Source organism: Pleurodeles waltl, chromosome 1_2 (genome assembly GCF_031143425.1).
Source record: "Pleurodeles waltl isolate 20211129_DDA chromosome 1_2, aPleWal1.hap1.20221129, whole genome shotgun sequence".
Lineage (NCBI taxonomy): Eukaryota > Metazoa > Chordata > Amphibia > Caudata > Salamandridae > Pleurodeles > Pleurodeles waltl.
Genome location: NC_090437.1, coordinates 1050429620 through 1050447428, shown reverse-complemented (window position 1 = coordinate 1050447428; position 17809 = coordinate 1050429620).

The window sequence follows — 17809 nt, the reverse complement described above, 5'->3', positions numbered from 1 at the left end:
TGAGTTTCTAACCCCGGGAGAGCTTTACCTTCTGTTGAAGGTAAGAGACATAGGTGGTCATTCTGACCTCGGCGGTAAAAGGCGCCTACCGCCGGTCAGAAATCCTCCATAATCCCGCCGCGGTCGCGGAAACCCGCCACGGTCATTCTGACCCGCAGAAGGCAAACCTCCGAAAATCCGACCGCCACAACAGACCGCCAGACCAGCGGTCGGCGGAAAGGTGGAGGTGACCAAACCTCCACCGCCACGCCAACAGAAATACGCCCATCCCATTACGACCCACGAATCCACGCGGCGGTCATTCAAACGCGGTATTCCATTGGCGGGACACACCGGCGCGGTCAGAATACCCACCAACGAACAAAACTCACCCACATTGGACGATTTGAATCCCACACACCTGATACACATACACACACCACTCCCACACACACAATACAATATAAAACACCCACCCACATCACCCACAAACCCCTACGCTTACAAATTCGTTAAGAAGGCAAGAGCGAGACACCAGCATCCAAAACATAACAGCCACAGCCACTCAACACCATCACCCACACACTATCCACACACAAAACAACACACACCACCACACTCAACTCACTTAAATACACATACTCCACCCCACACATCATACACACCACCCCATGGCACCCCAAAGACAACCCCGCTTCACAGACGAAGAACTCAGGGTTATGGTGGAGGAAATCGTTCGTGTAGAGCCCCAGCTGTTCGGCACACAGGTCCAATACACCAGCATTGCCCGGAGGACGGAGCTATGGCAGAGGATTGTCGACAGGGTGAACGCAGTGGGACAGCACCCCAGAAATCGGGAAGACATCAGGAAGCGATGGAACGACCTACGGGGGAAGGTGCGTTCCATGGTATCCAGGCACAACATCGCCGTGCAGAAGACTGGCGGAGGACCCCCACCTCAACCCCCACAATTCACATCATGGGAGGAGGAAGTCTTGAACATCCTGCATCCTGACGGCCTCGCAGGAGTCGGCGGAGGAATGGATACTGGTAAGTTGAAGCTTCAATACTGCTTCCCCCCCACCTGCATGCCAAATCAGACCCCAACCCTCACCCCCATCCTCGAACCCCACCCTCACCCCCACCCCCATCCTCACCCCCACCCTCACCCCCACCACCATCCTCACCCCCACCACCATCCTCACCCCCACCCCCAGCACACCTATTCCCCGCCAATGTCTCACCATCACAACCCACACATCCCAAAACCTAGGCCTGCATGCGTCCACTAAGCATGGACACCCATCACCAAAGCATGCCCAATGCATATACACATCCCCCCCACAAGCCACCCTCACCAAAGCCCCCACACACGAATGCCAGCACTTGGGGACACGGGAACCCACAGATACACCCATATGCCACACATTGAAACTATAACCATACCTCTATACCCCTGCAGGACCCGACCGTCAACACACCGCGGCGGAGGGGCCAGAATTATCCACACCCCCCACCCAAGAGGCCGTCAGCGATGACAGCAGCTCTGTCGATCTGGACACCGATGACCAGCCCGGACCATCGGGGACCTCTGGACAGTCGGTTCCCCTCACACAGGCACAGGCCACTATAGACCCTAACCCCTCTGGGAACACCAGCACAGCTCCCACCCAGCGGGCCCATGCCTCTGTCTCCAGGGCGCGTCAATCTGCGGTGTGTCTACCACTACAGGGCACCCAGGATAACCCACCACCCCAACAACAACAGGGACCTGGGGGCAGTGGTAGTGGGCACACCGGCCAGGGGGCAGAGGCCCAGGGAAACAGGGCAACTCGGCGGGCAGCTGTGCGACAGGGGGGGGAGGAGAGGCCCAGGGAACCCACTCTCCACGAGGTCCTCACCACCATCATGGGAGCATACAACCGCTCCCAGGAGACGATGGCGACGGTACTGGCCCGGTTCCAGGAGATCCAGGTGCTGCAGGAGGAACACTATCGGGGGTACAGGGAGGACATCCGAGCCATCAACACCACCCTGGTTACCATGGTAGGGCTGCTGCAGGACCTCGTAAACAGCAGGGCGGACACTGAACAACACCCAAGGGCCCCTGCCACTAGCCGGGACCAAGAACAGCCATCCACCTCTGCCGGCGCTAGTGGACAGGAGGCCCCCGCACAGCAGCAGCCCACCAGACCCCCACCTCCTGCAGGAGAAGAACCACCCCGCAAGAGGGCCCTGAGATCTCGCAAGACAGAGTAGGATGTCAAGACCCCCGCCAGCAATGGATACCACCTGATGTCATCCCACTGTCCCACATTGTCACCCTGTCCATCCTCGAACTGCCCATGCTCCATCTCTCCACAGGCCTCTGGACAATGCACCTGTGTGACTGTTACTCTGGACTCTGCCATGGACATTCCTTCACCATAGCCCCCACCCACTTGAAACCACCCATCCCATTTTGAGCACTTCAATAAACACCTATTTTGCACCAAAAAATCAGGAGTCTGGCTGTGATTTCAATAGATTGTAATTGACATGACAGTGCAAATATGTCCTTGTACATGGTGAAGTCAACAAACAGCTGCCACAAAGCTGTAGTCCATGGGGAAACGAAGCACAGGACTCGTAGTGGGGACCCCAGATCTGAAATAGGGAGGGAAAAGCCAAAACTCAGTCATCATACACTGGGGCAAATAGACAGGCAGCAGAGATGCTGCAGAGTAGTTAACTATTACTAAATTATCTTTGAAATGTTACCTGTGTCCTATTGGAAGTACTGTTCAATGATTCTGTCCCTGTTGTCTGTTTCAGCCCCGTCGTCTTCCTCCTCGTCACTCTCCTCAGGTTCCACCGCTGCCACAACACCACCGTCTCGACCATCCTCCTGCAGGAAAGGCACCTGGCGGCGCAAAGCCAGGTTGTGAAGCATGCAGCAGGCCACGATGATGTGACACACCTTCTTAGGTGAGTACATTAGGGATCCACCGGTCATATGCAGGCAGCGAAACCTGGCCTTTAGGAGGCCAAAGGTGCGTTCGATCACCCTCCTAGTACGCCCATGGGCCTCATTGTACCGTTCCTCTGCCCTGGTCCGGGGATACCTTACTGGGGTCAGTAGCCACGACAGGTTGGGGTACCCAGAGTCCCCCACTAGCCATACACGGTGTCTCTGTAGCTGTTCCATCACGTAAGGGATGCTGCTATTCCTGAGGATGTAGGCGTCATGCACTGACCCTGGGAATTTGGCATTTACATGCGAGATGTACTGGTCAGCCAAACACACCACCTGGATGTTCATTGAATGGTAACTTTTTCTGTTCCTGTACACCTGCTCCCTGTCTCTTGGGGGAACCAAAGCCACATGGGTCCCATCAATGGCACCAATTACGTTGGGAATATGTCCAAGGGCGTAGAAATCACCCTTCACTGTAGCCAGTTCGCCCACCTCAGGGAAAATGATGTAGTTCCTCACGGATTTCATCAGGGCAGACAACACTCTGGATAACACCTTTGAAAACATGGGCTGAGACATCCCGGAAGCAATTCCCACGGTTGTCTGAAATGACCCACTTGCCAAGAAATGTAGTACTGACATGACCTGCACCAGAGGGGGAATCCCTGTGGGTTGGCGGATGGGGGACATCAGGTCGGGCTCCAGCCGGGCACACAGTTCATGGATAGTGGCACGGTTAAGACGGTAGGTCAGGATAATGTGGCGTTCTTCCATTGTCGACAGGTCCACCAGCGGTCGGTACACGGGAGGATTCATCCGTCTCCTCGCCCAACCCAGCGGACGGTGCCTAGGAAGGACAACATGGAGCACACAGTCAGGCAACCCACAGGTACGTACTCACAGCTAGCACAGTATACGATTCTCTATGCAGTGAATGGCGTGTATGAGTGGCTATGCAAGGCCTAGGCCTGTGTGACGCAGTTGAAATTGAGCCATGTGGGCCCTGGAAATGGCGGCTGCCTGACCTGTGAAGTGTGACAATGGGATGTGAGGTCAATGCGCTGGCGTGGCACACCGCGGCGGGCGGCGGGCCAAGACCGCGGCGCGAAGCTGCATTGGTTAACATTGAAGCCTATGGGTTTCAGGAGCCAATGGCGAAGGGCGCCGGCGGTGGCGGGACGCACCGCCGCGGTACGCACCGCCGCGGACGTGACCGCCATTTTATATCTACTTATCCACTTGCGACTTGAACTTTCACAGGAGAGGACCTATACTGCAAGTGTTGCTGTGACCTCGGTCTGGAAGGGACAATGGCTGCTGCGACTGGGGAAAGGGCCCCTGCCTTCACTGGAGAGGAGTTGGAGAAACTTGTGGATGGGGTCCTCCCCCAGTATGCGCTACTCTACGGTCCTCCAGACCAACAAGTGAGTTTAATTCTATATGGATTTGGGGCCACTGGCTGGCTTGGGGGCCTGGCGGGGATGGGGGGCATGTTGGGCATGGCGGGGGGCCTGGCGGGGGGCCTGGCGGGGATGGGGTGCATGTTGGGGCTGGAGGGGGGCCTGGCGGGGATGGGGTGCATGTTGGGGCTGGAGGGGGGCCTGGCGGGGATGGGGTGCATGTTGGGGCTGGCGGGGGGCCTGGCGGGGGGCCTGGCGGGGATGGGGGGCATGTTGGGCATGGCGGGGGGCCTGGCGGGGGGCCTGGCGGGGATGGGGTGCATGTTGGGGCTGGCGGGGGGCCTGGCGGGGGGCCTGGCGGGGATGGGGGGCATGTTGGGCATGGCGGGGGGCCTGGCGGGGGGCCTGGCGGGGATGGGGGGCATGTTGGGCATGGCGGGGGGCCTGGCGGGGATGGGGGGCATGTTGGGCATGGCGGGGGGCCTGGCGGGGGGCCTGGCGGGGATGGGGTGCATGTTGGGGCTGGCGGGGGGCCTGGCGGGGATGGGGTGCATGTTGGGGCTGGAGGGGGGCCTGGCGGGGATGGGGTGCATGTTGGGGCTGGCGGGGGGCCTGGCGGGGATGGGGTGCATGTTGGGGCTGGAGGGGGGCCTGGCGGGGATGGGGTGCATGTTGGGGCTGGCGGGGGGCCTGGCGGGGATGGGGTGCATGTTGGGGCTGGAGGGGGGCCTGGCGGGGGGCCTGGCGGGGATGGGGGGCATGTTGGGCATGGCGGGGGGCCTGGCGGGGGGCCTGGCGGGGATGGGGGGCGTTGGGCCACTGGAAAGGAAAATGCTGAGTAACTTGAACGTGGTATTTCTCCCTCCCTGTACGTGTCACATAGGTCCGCGCCCATGAGAAGATCGGGATTTGGCGTGCCATCGCCAAGGAAGTCCGGGGCCTGGGGGTCCACCATCGACGGGGCACCCACTGCCGCAAGAGGTGGGAGGACATCCGCCGCGGGACCAAGAAGACCGCTGAGTCTCTGCTGGGGATGGCCTCCCAACGTAGGCGGGGTGACTGCCGTCAACTGAGCCCCCTGATGTTCCGGATCCTGGCGGTGGCCTACCCTGATTTGGATGGGCGCGTGAGGGCAGCACAGCAGACACAAGGGGGTGAGTACAAGCATCATCTACTCTGTTGTCGTGCAGTGGAGGTGTCTGGGTGGGGGAGGAGGGCTGTGGGTCCCCCTAGGCCAGGGCGATATCTGTAGGCTGGGCACCCCCGTAAGCCCCTGTGTCCCCAGCCACCACCCTCAGTAGTGTGTCAGTACAGCCATCCCTGGGCCGTGTCATCCATGGGTGCAGTTGACAACTCTAGGCGTGTAGGGCATGTTCCACGGAATGCGTAGCGGACCCCAAGTGCGCAACTTAGTGCAGGGGGCATCTGTGTCTGTCATGTCCGCTAACTGTACCGGAGATCCATGTACTCAATATCCCTTTATTTCTCTCTCCCCCCCCCTTTTTGTTTGTCTTTCTGTGCTTGTGTGCATCAGCATCATCAGGCGGAGGAGAAGTGGCATCGGGGCAGGAGGGAGCTGCATCTCACATGGCCCAGGAGGGCCATGCCACAGAGTCAGACTGGACCAGTGAGACGGAGGGCGAGGGGAGCTCCACGACGGGGACGACTGGAGCCTGCAGCGACACGGACACGTCCTCGGAAGGGGGCTCCCTTGCGGGGGTGGCACCATCCGTGCCCCCCGCCATTACAGGTACAGCCGCCACCCAGCGCACCATCTCCGCCCTCCCAGCAGCCCCTCCGCGTTCGCCCCGTGCCCGCCCTGCCAGGAAGCCAGGCATCTCCTTCGCCCCAGGCACCTCAGGCCCTGCCCCTGTTACCCCCGCTGCCCTCAGTGAGGAGGTCATTGACCTCCTCCGAACGCTCATTGTTGGGCAGACTACCCTTTTGAATGCCATCCAGGGGGTGGAGAGGGAGGTTCATCGCAGCAATGCGTACCTGGAGGGCATTCATTCGGGTCAGGCTGCCCATCAGCGATCATTCCAGGCTCTGGCCTCAGCACTGACGGCAGCCATTGTCCCTGTCTCCTGCCTGCCTCTACTAACTCCCTCCTCCCAGTCTCCTGTTCCTCTGCCTGTCCCACCCACACCATCAGACCAGCCTGCACACACCTCAACACCCAAGAGAAGCTCATCCAAACATAAGCACCACAGATCACGCAGACATTCACACACGCAACATTCCGATGCAGACATGCCAACAGTCACTACCACCTCTGTGACCCCCACCTCCTCGTCTCCCTCCTCCCTCCCTGTGACGTCTACACTCACACCTCCATTCACCTCACCATCAGCCAGTGTTTCCATCACCAGCACACCCTCCACTCCAGTCCGCACACGTGCAGTCACCACCCCCACTGCCATTTACACGTCCCCTGTGTCCTCTCCCACTGTGTCTGTCACCCCCTCTTCCACACCACACAAACGCAGCCACCCACCCACCCAACAGCCATCCACCTCACGACAGCCTATCCCTCCTGCACCTGCACCCAAAGACAGCAAACGTGACTCACCTACACCACATCCTCTCCCTCCACTCCCATTCCCACTGTACCTACCACTCTCCATTGTCCCAAGAAGCTCTTCCTCGCCACTACTAACTTCTTTCCTGACCCTGAGCCCCCCCCTCCTTCTCGTCGGGGTAAGAAGAGCACCTCAGCCACCACCAGCCCTGCAGCCCCCTTGACAAGGGTGCAGGGGTATTGGAGCCCGCCAGCCCGCATGTCTGGATCTTCGCCCAGCAGCAAGGGGACAGCCAGCCCACCCCCTGGGAAGAGGAGCAGAAGGCGGAAGGGGCGCCGCAGGAGCCCGCCTTCTACATCCCCCCCGGACACCACCCAGAGACAGTCACCAGCCACAGCTCCAAAGGGAGGCAAGGGCCACAGGCCGACGACTAAGGAGGGCAAGGGCAGCAAGTTGGAGAGGTCAGGCAGCAGGCCTGCTGCCCAGGAGGAGCCCACAACCCCCATAGCCGCTGCCCCGGGAGGAACCGGCACAGCTGCCCCGGGAGAGCCCACCACCCCCATAGCCGCTGCCCAGGGAGGACCCAGCCCAGCTGGCCAGGAGGGCCCCACCACCCACAGCCCAGGTGGGCAGTGAAGGAGCACCATCCCTGCTGCCCAGGAGGGCACCACCAGGCAATTAGCAGTTGGCCATAGACCGTCCGCCGTCTCAAGAACCGCTGAACTGGGCCCCGCCGTCTCAAGAACCGCTGAACTGGGCCCCGCCGTCTCAAGAACCGCTGAACTGGGCCCTTCAAGGCAAGAACCGCTGAACTGGGCCCTTCAAGGCAAGAACCGCTGAACTGGGCCCCGCCGTCTCAAGAACCGCTGAACTGGGCCCCGCCGTCTCAAGAACCGCTGATCTGGGCCCTTCAAGGCAAGAACCGCTGAACTGGGCCCGCCGTCTCAAGAACCGCTGAACTGGGCCCTTCAAGGCAAGAACCGCTGAACTGGGCCCCGCCGTCTCAAGAACCGCTGAACTGGGCCCTTCAAGGCAAGAACCGCTGAACTGGGCCCCGCCGTCTCAAGAACCGCTGAACTGGGCCCCGCCGTCTCAAGAACCGCTGATCTGGGCCCTTCAAGGCAAGAACCGCTGAACTGGGCCCCGCCGTCTCAAGAACCGCTGAACTGGGCCCTTCAAGGCAAGAACCGCTGAACTGGGCCCTTCAAGGCAAGAACCGCTGAACTGGGCCCCGCCGTCTCAAGAACCGCTGAACTGGGCCCTTCAAGGCAAGAACCGCTGAACTGGGCCCCGCCGTCTCAAGAACCGCTGAACTGGGCCCCGCCGTCTCAAGAACCGCTGATCTGGGCCCTTCAAGGCAAGAACCGCTGAACTGGGCCCCGCCGTCTCAAGAACCGCTGAACTGGGCCCTTCAGGGCAAGAACCGCAGAACTGGGCCCTTCAAGGCAAGGAGCGCTGGCCCTTTGGCAGACGTGGCAGGGCAGGATCTATCTCGGGCAGGGCTGCAGGATGTCCTCTGGCCAACTTGCCTCCTCCAGTGGCAGTGGGGTCTGTTATGGACTGTATGGACTGTGGCTTTGCTCTCCCCAGGATGGCCCAGTGGGCAGGCCACCCACTGTATGGACTGTATGGACTGTGGCTTTGCTCTCCCCAGGATGGCCCAGTGGGCAGGCCACCCACTGTATGGACTGTATGGACTGTGGCTTTGCACTCCCCAGGATGGGCCAGTGGGCAGGCCACCCACTGTATGGACTGTATGGACTGTGGCTTTGCTCTCCCCAGGATGGCCCAGTGGGCAGGCCACCCACTGTATGGACTGTATGGACTGTGGCTTTGCTCTCCCCAGGATGGCCCAGTGGGCAGGCCACCCACTGTATGGACTGTATGGACTGTGGCTTTGCTCTCCCCAGGATGGCCCAGTGGGCAGGCCACCCACTGTATGGACTGTATGGACTGTGGCTTTGCTCTCCCCAGGATGGCCCAGTGGGCAGGCCACCCACTGTATGGACTGTATGGACTGTGGCTTTGCACTCCCCAGGATGGGCCAGTGGGCAGGCCACCCACTGTATGGACTGTATGGACTGTGGCTTTGCTCTCCCCAGGATGGCCCAGTGGGCAGGCCACCCACTGTATGGACTGTATGGACTGTGGCTTTGCTCTCCCCAGGATGGCCCAGTGGTCATGGAGTCCCCTCGTGGATCTGGCGTCGTGTACTCAAGTGGCTGAGGTGCCCCCCCTTCCCTTCCCCCTGAGGTGCCTGTCCTATTTTCTTTCTGATGCCCCTGCAGTGTTCTCTCCGTGGAGTTCTTGTCGTGGGACTGGGCCTTGCCCCTTTGCACAGGACCCCTGTGATCCACGGACAGTGGTTGGACTACATTTAGTAGCTGTATATATTTTGTACATAGTTTATTTATTTATTTGGATTACTGGTGTCCATATTTCAATATATCTGGCCGTTTATGATCTCTTCTTTTGGTCTTTGCATTATTTCGGAGGGGGGTGGTTTGTGGGTTGTGACAGTGATCTGTGGGAATGCATTGATGTGTGTGTTGTAGTGGGTGTGGGTGGGTGGGTGTGTGCCGGTAATCTTTTCCCTCCCCTGTGTCGTAGGTGCAGTACTCACCGATGTCTTCCGCGCCGCCGGGCGTGCTCCTGGTATATGAGGAGGAATAGGAGTGCGGGGATGACCTGCAACTCTGGCTCCATACTGCCGGAATCTCGCGTGGAGTGCGTAGAGGTGAGCGTTTTCCAGTTCGTAGTCTGTTTCCGCCGTGTTCTTATCGGCGGTGCTCCCGCCCCGGAAAAGGTGGCAGATTGGTGGGTCGTAATAGGGTGGGCGGTACTTTGTCTGCCGCCGGGCTGTTGGCGGGAACCGCCGCGCTGTTTGTTTGTACCGCTGTGGCGGTCGGAGTGTTAAGTTGGCGGGCTGTGTTGGCGGTTCCCGCCAGGGTCAGAATGCCATTTTTAATACCGCCGGTCTGTTCGCGGTCCGACCGCCGCCTCTCCGCCGACCGCCAAGGTCAGAATGAGGGCCATAGTCAGCAACACATGTTTTTAATTGTAATGCTTTATTAATATTGTTGATATTGACAATGCAAAGTTTTATAACATAATCAAGGCTTTTGAATGGTAGTAGTGTCCTCATAGATGTTAATAGTGCAGCAATGATGAAGTGTGACATGTGGATACTGTGGTGACATCCTGATAAAGCTACTAGGCATTCTTTACTGATAATAACACTGATATATTGCATCTAGAATATGTGGGGGGTATTGCGGTTGTGGGGTAATGGGCCCACAATGGATATAACTTGATTGAAAGTGTCACCCCATATATTTGTATCTACCTGATGTCCACAGTTGTAATTAAATATGTAGTATTTCGTTGTGTGAGTAATAAATTATGTTTCCTTTTTAACACTGTCTGGCCAATGAATAGAGATTGCTACCACACCATCTCCCATGAGTAGGCCTTGGACTGCTCTACCTCACTGCGCGTAGCAAGTCAAGTGCAACAATGGGTTACTTGTTTCTCAGTGAAAAGACAGTTACATAATTTTTACTTCTGAATGTCTAACATCCTTCCCAACTAACAACACAATTTCCTACAATGAAGTAGAATGATTCGTTATTGGTCAATTGTAATTTATGACTATACAGATCAAGGAACCAAGGAAGCCACTACTTAACTTCATCTTGATAGCATCCTTGCATGATCTGCTCTTAGAAGAACTTAAACATTCCCATATATTTCACCAGATTGTGACTGCAGATTGATATGAATCCATTTCCATTTGCTTGGAATTCCTGGTAAATAAGTTGGAACATGGATCTCTTGGTTCTCTCTTTATGAAAGCAATAAAAACTCTGAGCTAACATTGTTTGTTTAACCAATTAATATTAATCAGTCAGACAATTGTACCTTGCTGCTCCATCAAATAATAAAGTATTTTATAACAGCACTGTGGCCTGAGAAACCTTAAGCATAAATTATCAATCTGAATATTCTCATTTTTCTTTTCCATACCAAAAGCTTGCCATCCAGCTTCCAACCTTCAGCTAGACATCCAAAATCTCTCCCACTGAAATCAGGCCACCTTCTCAATAGAGTTCTGTCCACCACAATCATTGCTGACAACCTCGATAAATAATTTAGAAAGTCTACATTTGATTAAAAGAACTAAGAGAAACAAATAAATATTTGGTACTAAGCAAAACTATTACCCTACAAGCATTTCCAAACATCAAAAGCTGCCTAATAAATACAATCTGGTTAGATTAAAAGAGAGTTCTGATAGAATATCAGCCTAATCCCTGGTAACTATGGGGCAAACTGCAGGCACTGTTTGCAGCTGACTAGTGCCTCGGTGCAATTTCAGACTGACTTGAATGGAGCGGAGATAGAATACATCAAAAGGTTTTTACTTTGGGACTTAGCCTCTGAAAAAGAGCAAAGGTCCCTGTATTGACATTAAGCTGTCGTAAGTGCCAAAACCCCCAAGCGAGGTGAAGCTGGATTTACTGTCTGCTTAGGTTGCTTTGCACATCAGATAGATTTTCTGTCTTGCCTCAGTCCAAATCACTTTTTTGGTAGTCGAGGCTGGAAGCAAACCTAGCATTTATGTCTGTCAATAATGTGACCTTCCTGGGCAAGCAATAGCTCTATACCCTGATCATCCAGACATGGAGAAAAGTACTGCTGGGAAAGGTCATTCTGGTCAGTCTTCAGCCCCTAGATCCACAGGGCAGGATTCTAGGCAACAAGGTCCAGAAGTAGAAAAACTAGGAATTGTGAATATTCTATAAATAGCAAAATAATGGTGGGGTCACAAATCAACCTCCCTCATGAATATAAATGAGGTGAGCCACAATGTGTGACCCACTAGGAATCAAAGCCATCACACTGATGGTGGCCTGCTGGGGTTTGCAGACCACCATGCCTGTGGTTTCTTTCAAATAAAGGATTTTCTTTTTTTTAAATGCAGCCTGTTTTCTTCAAAGGAAAACGGGATGTGTTTAGAAAAAAGGAAATTCATCTTTTAAGATGCATTTGTTAAGAAAGTGGTAGGCATCACTGTGTGCTCTTAAAAAAATAAAGGGGCATATTTACAAGAAAGTGGTGCATCATAGGTGATGTGCCACTTTTCTTGTGCCCCCCAACCGGCTTCTAATGACACCAGGGTTGCACTGTATTTACAAAATGGTGCACCATGGCGGCCATTAGCACAATAGTGTCATCATTTTTTATGTTATTGTGGCGCTTTGCTACACTAGCGACAAAAATGTTGATGCTAGTGCAGCAAAGCACAGGGAGGCCTATTGCACATAATGGATGCATCATTTTAAAGCCTGCTCTGAGCTGGCATTAAAAATTATGCAAAAAATGGTGCAGTTTCACTCCACCATTTTTCCAGGCCACCAAGTGCCGGAGCGTCCCCCTCTTGCACACATAATGCCTGGTGCAGGCTTAATGTTGAGTAAGGAGTTACAAAGTGGTACAATGCAAGCTTTGCTCCACTTTGTAAATATGGCACATTGGAATTGCTTACCTAACGCCACATTAGCGTTAAACAAATGATGCTAATGTGGTGCAAGGAGGCAAAGGGGCTTATAAATATGCCCATATGCCCCATATGTTTTTTACATTCTCAAAAGGGAAGGAGCCCCCTGGGGAGCCGTTCCCATTTGCGAATGAGCTACGAAATTGGCCACAAACATAAATACATACACTGCAAATCTGTATTTGGCAGGGGTGCTTTAAACAGTTTCCTCCAAATGCAGATTTGCAAACCCAGATTGCGATTTGGTAACTAGTTACCAAATTGCAATTTGGCTTTTGCACATTTAAAAATGCCTTTTTGTATTCATAAATGAACTGATTCTGCAAATCAGGCCATTTGTAATCTCCAAAATCCTGAGGTCATATTGCCTTAAATTTGGGTATAACCAGGTCAGCTCAAGGGTTCAGTCCTTGTTGGTCATATGGGCCATCTTGGAGTCAGAAATCTTTCTGATTTGTATGTTCCTGAAGCAGGCAAACAAAAGGCTAGCCAGTCTCACCCTTGGAGAACAGTCCCAGACCCTGCATGACAGAAGGAGTCAGGAGCCTTTGAGTATTTAACTTAATCTTTTTCTTCCATTGGGGAGTTCTTTTCCATTAAGCGGGGTGTCATGGTTCTCAAGAGGTGTTCACCAGAACTCTCATCCAACTCTGTTTCGTGGCATTACTGGCAGACACTTCTGCCTCTTATGGAGTTCTAGCCAGATCTTGTTTTCTTTGCTTTGCCTCACTGCCCAAAATTATTTTTATAGACTTTTCTTAGTGTTTTTGATTTTTTCTCTTTTTTACCGGTTACATTTTTAGAGGATGTATTGACCCCAGCTTCCTTGTCCAGATTTTTCTTCTTGTTTCTCAGTGCCTTTGTTTACCAATTCTTAGTTTGAGGCTTTCTTTGGTATGTGTTGGGAGGTTATATGGAATTGGAGGAATTTGTTTGAGTTCTGCTTGGACCCTTTCCCACTTTTGGAAAGGGTTTCAGTCAGCCCAGTGCTTGGTTTCTGTGACTGTTTGCCATTCGGTGTATTGACCCAGCAATGTAAGGTTCCTGCAGCATGCCCCTGTTGATTGTGTGTCAGCTTGGGAGCTGATGTGTGCTATAAGGTTGTAAGAGCTGTTCCAGTTTTGTAGTACTATTTCTTGCAGGTGATGGTCACTTTTGCCTCTGGGGAGTATTTTGAAGAGCTGATCTTGCAAAACAAGAATAGGGATGCATAAGTGTATTCATATTTTTTTAAAGTGTACTTTGCTTGTCTTATGGGAGCCAGCCATTGTATTAGTGGCTATGTGGCCATTGATAACACGGAGGTCGATGCTCTCTAGAAATCTATGGAGTGAATAATCGGGATTTGTTAGATCTATGAAGGGTGAATTGTGTTGAGGACACCCTAATTGACAAAATGTAAGTTAAAATCTCCTGTTACTATCCATGGGATGGGGCTGTGGTCTAATAGTAGCTGTTCCAACAAGCCCTTTATTTGTGTTATCATACCTTGATTTTTGGGAGGCCTTGAATTTATATAGAATAGGTGTTTAGTAATAGAAGTGGGCCTGTGAATGCAATAAACTTCCAGTTGTTTTTAATGCCCACCATACATAAAGTGTTTAGGTTCAGATGTGATATGGTTAAGGCCTTGTTGATTGCTACATAGATTGGGAGCCCTCCCTTCAGGTGACCTCCTTTTCCCCCTGTTCGGGTGGTGAGTGGAATCTTCTAAAACCCTTTAGGGGAAAATCCTTTTCCAACTAAGATCCTTGTATGCATATTATTTCAATGGATGATAGAAAATCTTCCAGATCTAGATCAAGCAAAGGTCTTTTTTTTGATCCTCACTATATCCAGGTGAACGTTGAGATGCTGTTTGAGTCATTACTTTTTTTCCTTGACCAATAATTAATGCTGAATCCTTGTGGTTCAAGTAAAATGTGATCCGGCTCCAGTCATCTTACGGTGCATTGAAGTTGTGCAATAATCTGTCATTTTGTCCTTGGGTTTGCAACCAAGTGATCATTAAGATTGTTCCAGATTGAAGGTTCCTGGGCGACTGTGGCTCTATTGTGTTTATCAGTGTTAATGATGTTTGCTGTGTTTGTGATTGTGGCCTTAGGGGCTCCTGTACTAAAGGTTGCAATTCCCCAATCTTAAAACAGTTGACAAGTTTCCAGTATTTGACTGCCGGGAGGATGGAAGACCATGTTCCGATGGTGGTTTCAGTGGCACACATTCTCTGAGGGAGGTCTGAACTCTATTGTTTGAATGTCTGTGGATCTCAGATGGGCTAAATATATATATCTATGCGCCTAATAGTTGTAAAATATTGCCTCTATTCAAGATGTCCCAGGGTCCTCTTGATTTGTATTGTGGGTAAAAAGCAGTTTTTATTGTTTGTCAAAGTTATGGTTACAAGTTTTGACTGGCTGGTTGACAAATGAATTGTCACTCAAGGGGTTCTTTGGGTTTGCTGTTATTGTGTCTCTGAATCCTGAACCCATGTCAGAGTTCTCTGTAAGAACTGTGTTATTAGTAGTTTGGACTTTTGACGATGGAGGGATTATTGTAATTGAGTTGTAAAACATTTTTGGGGGACCTTCTTCCTGATGGCAGTGTATTTGTCTTTCTTTTGTGGCAACAAGGGCTTCACTCATTTATTTGAAGAGGCATGAGGCTGATTTGGTGAGTTAGGGCTTCCAACAACTAGCTTAATGTTTGGGTTGAGCTCTCCTATTTTGGTGCTCTTCTCCTGTTCTTCACTTTTGGGTCCCTGTTTGGATGAAGAGCAAGGGGCCATGTGTGGAGCAGCGAAGATGGTAACATATTTGACAGTTGTCTGATTTAATTATAGAGCTTTTGATGTTTTTTTCCTTTTCTTTAAGTTGTTTCCTCCACTTCTGTCTGTATTGGTATTTGAAAAACATTTGGGGTCACTTTCCCAGTTAGGCATGTCTATTATAGGCTGCATATTGGGCACAGGGGCTTTTTCAAGATTTACCAAGGTAGTGAGATATGATACAGCAGATTGCTGCTTTCTCATAGATTCAGTCTCAGATGTTACATTGAAGTTTTAACCTAATTGACCAAGCTGGCTAAAAGGGATGTTAAAGATATTAGATTTGACAAAGATTGCATGGGCACCCAGGATATATTTTTGGTAGGGATTTGGTTGATTATTTCAGGAGGTCTTTAAACATCACTGAAAGGCGTTCAAATCTTGTATCAATTGATGTGATATACTGAGCAAGTGTTTCCTACAAAGTAAAATGGATGTCCATCTCATCTGATTGAAATTTGGTATGCCCTGGAAGTTCTGCTTAGGGTGGTTGGTAGTCTTTGCCATATGGCTGGCTTCTATATTTGGTTCCCCCCTGTTAATTAAAACCACATAAAAAGAGGATGGGATACACCCATCACATTCTGGGTTACTCATTAAGTCATTTATCATGCCTGAAATAAGAGGAGGTGCTTCCTGCAGTTGAGATGAGTCATCTATAGCTGGAATAAGCTGCTTGGAATCCAGAGTGGGCACATTGCTTGGAGTATGGGGTGGAGATGATAGCAGAGTTTTTGTCAAAGTCGGATTCCTCGGGATTTGTGTCTTTGTTCTGTTATGATTTATTGTTGGCAATTATCACTTCAAATATCATACTCAAAAGGGAAAAAGAAGATCATGAAAGCCAATCTAAAGAGAAAGGTTTCTTAGACATGCATAGAAGACAATTACAAGGATATTTAAACATTTATCCAATATTTATTATAAGGCAAGTAATACGCAAATATTTAATAATATATTCACAAAAATACTATCTGAGAAGAAATATTAATATCCTTCAAATATGTTTATCTAATAATTAAAATATAATATGAAATCTACAATGTATTTTAGTTAACATCTTTTTGTCCAAAATTGCACAATGAATTCTAAAACTGTAACTTTTCAGCTTTGTAAAAATACCTATGAATCTTTCTTCTCATGAACAAAGTGAATTCTAATGTTTAACCTTTCACAATAGAATGCACTCTTATATTGATTCTTTCTTTCTAATAAACAAAAATATTTAAATAAGAAGTCTTTTTAAAACATGAGCATGTGTAAATGTGTCATCTGTTTAAACATTTAAGAATAACATAATTCAATTCAGCTGGAACCATAAAGTCTGCAAATGACCATGCTTAGCTTTACTTAAAAGAATCCTTTTAAACAAAAATATGTTGCACTAGAATTGTAACTAATCCCCAGGGCATATTTAAACTAAAATAACACAAAGCTTTGAATATTCCTAAAGCAATGTTGTTTAAGGTCAAACACTCTCTTTGCTTTTCAGATTTTTAACTAAACAAAGATACTGAAGATTAAACAAGCAATTACTTCAGTTTCCTATCCTAAATAAACAATGTTACTAAACATGAAACTCTCAGCTTAGATTCTGTCTGCAAAATAAACAATGTTATTAAACATGAAACATTTGCTTCAGTTCAGTCTTTCAAAAAAGAAATGTTCCTGAAAAGTAAACACTCTTACAACAGCAAGTCCGTCCACTTGCTTCTTGGAACTCCAGAGAACATCCACTGCACGGCAGGGGACCAAAAGGGCAAATCCAGATGGGAATCACCAAACCAAATCCAATCCAGGCAAAGTCCAAAATAGTAAGCACAGGGAAATGGGAGTGGTCGGTTTTTATAGCAGAACCACGCCCTCAATCATGAAGATTCCAGAAAGAACTACACCCTTAATCATGTGTACTCCAGGATGCTGGGAATTGTAGTTCCATCAACATAGACATCGTGGATTTGAGCAGTTTAACCACCACCGAGCACTCTTATTACACAAATGCATTTTTCCACATGAATGAAGAGGAGAATGTTTTTTAATAGAACAAAGTGTGTGGCAAGAACGTTTGGTAGGAGAGATACTATGTTTAGAGGTATGATTACGCCAAAGTCTGACAGTTTTATGCTCCACACTTTCTCCTTCACTGTGAAAGGGGGTTTGGGGCACCCCAGACCTCTCGCTGTGGCTTATGGTAGTCGCATAAATTGAAGAAACTGACATTCTGGGTTCTGGGTGATTTGACATTTGTGGATGGTTTGATTAGTTTGACTGCCCCCCCATGTGACCACATATTTTGCAGACCAGGCTCTTGTGTGTCTCATAATAGATGTCTTGACTAATTTAGGTTTGATGCTGTGGCTGCTGTTGAGAAGCTTAAAGATTTCTGCTATATAGCCTATCAAGTTGAAAATTAAACCGCACTGGTAGCAGGGTTAGCAGTGGGGTTGTGAGGAGGTGAAACAGGGCTGGTGGAGGGGAGCAGCTCCAGACCACAAGCTGCACCCTCACCTAGGTGGGCTGCTTCTGTGGTCCTGGGCTCTACCCAAGTGATCTGTACTAATCACCATCCCA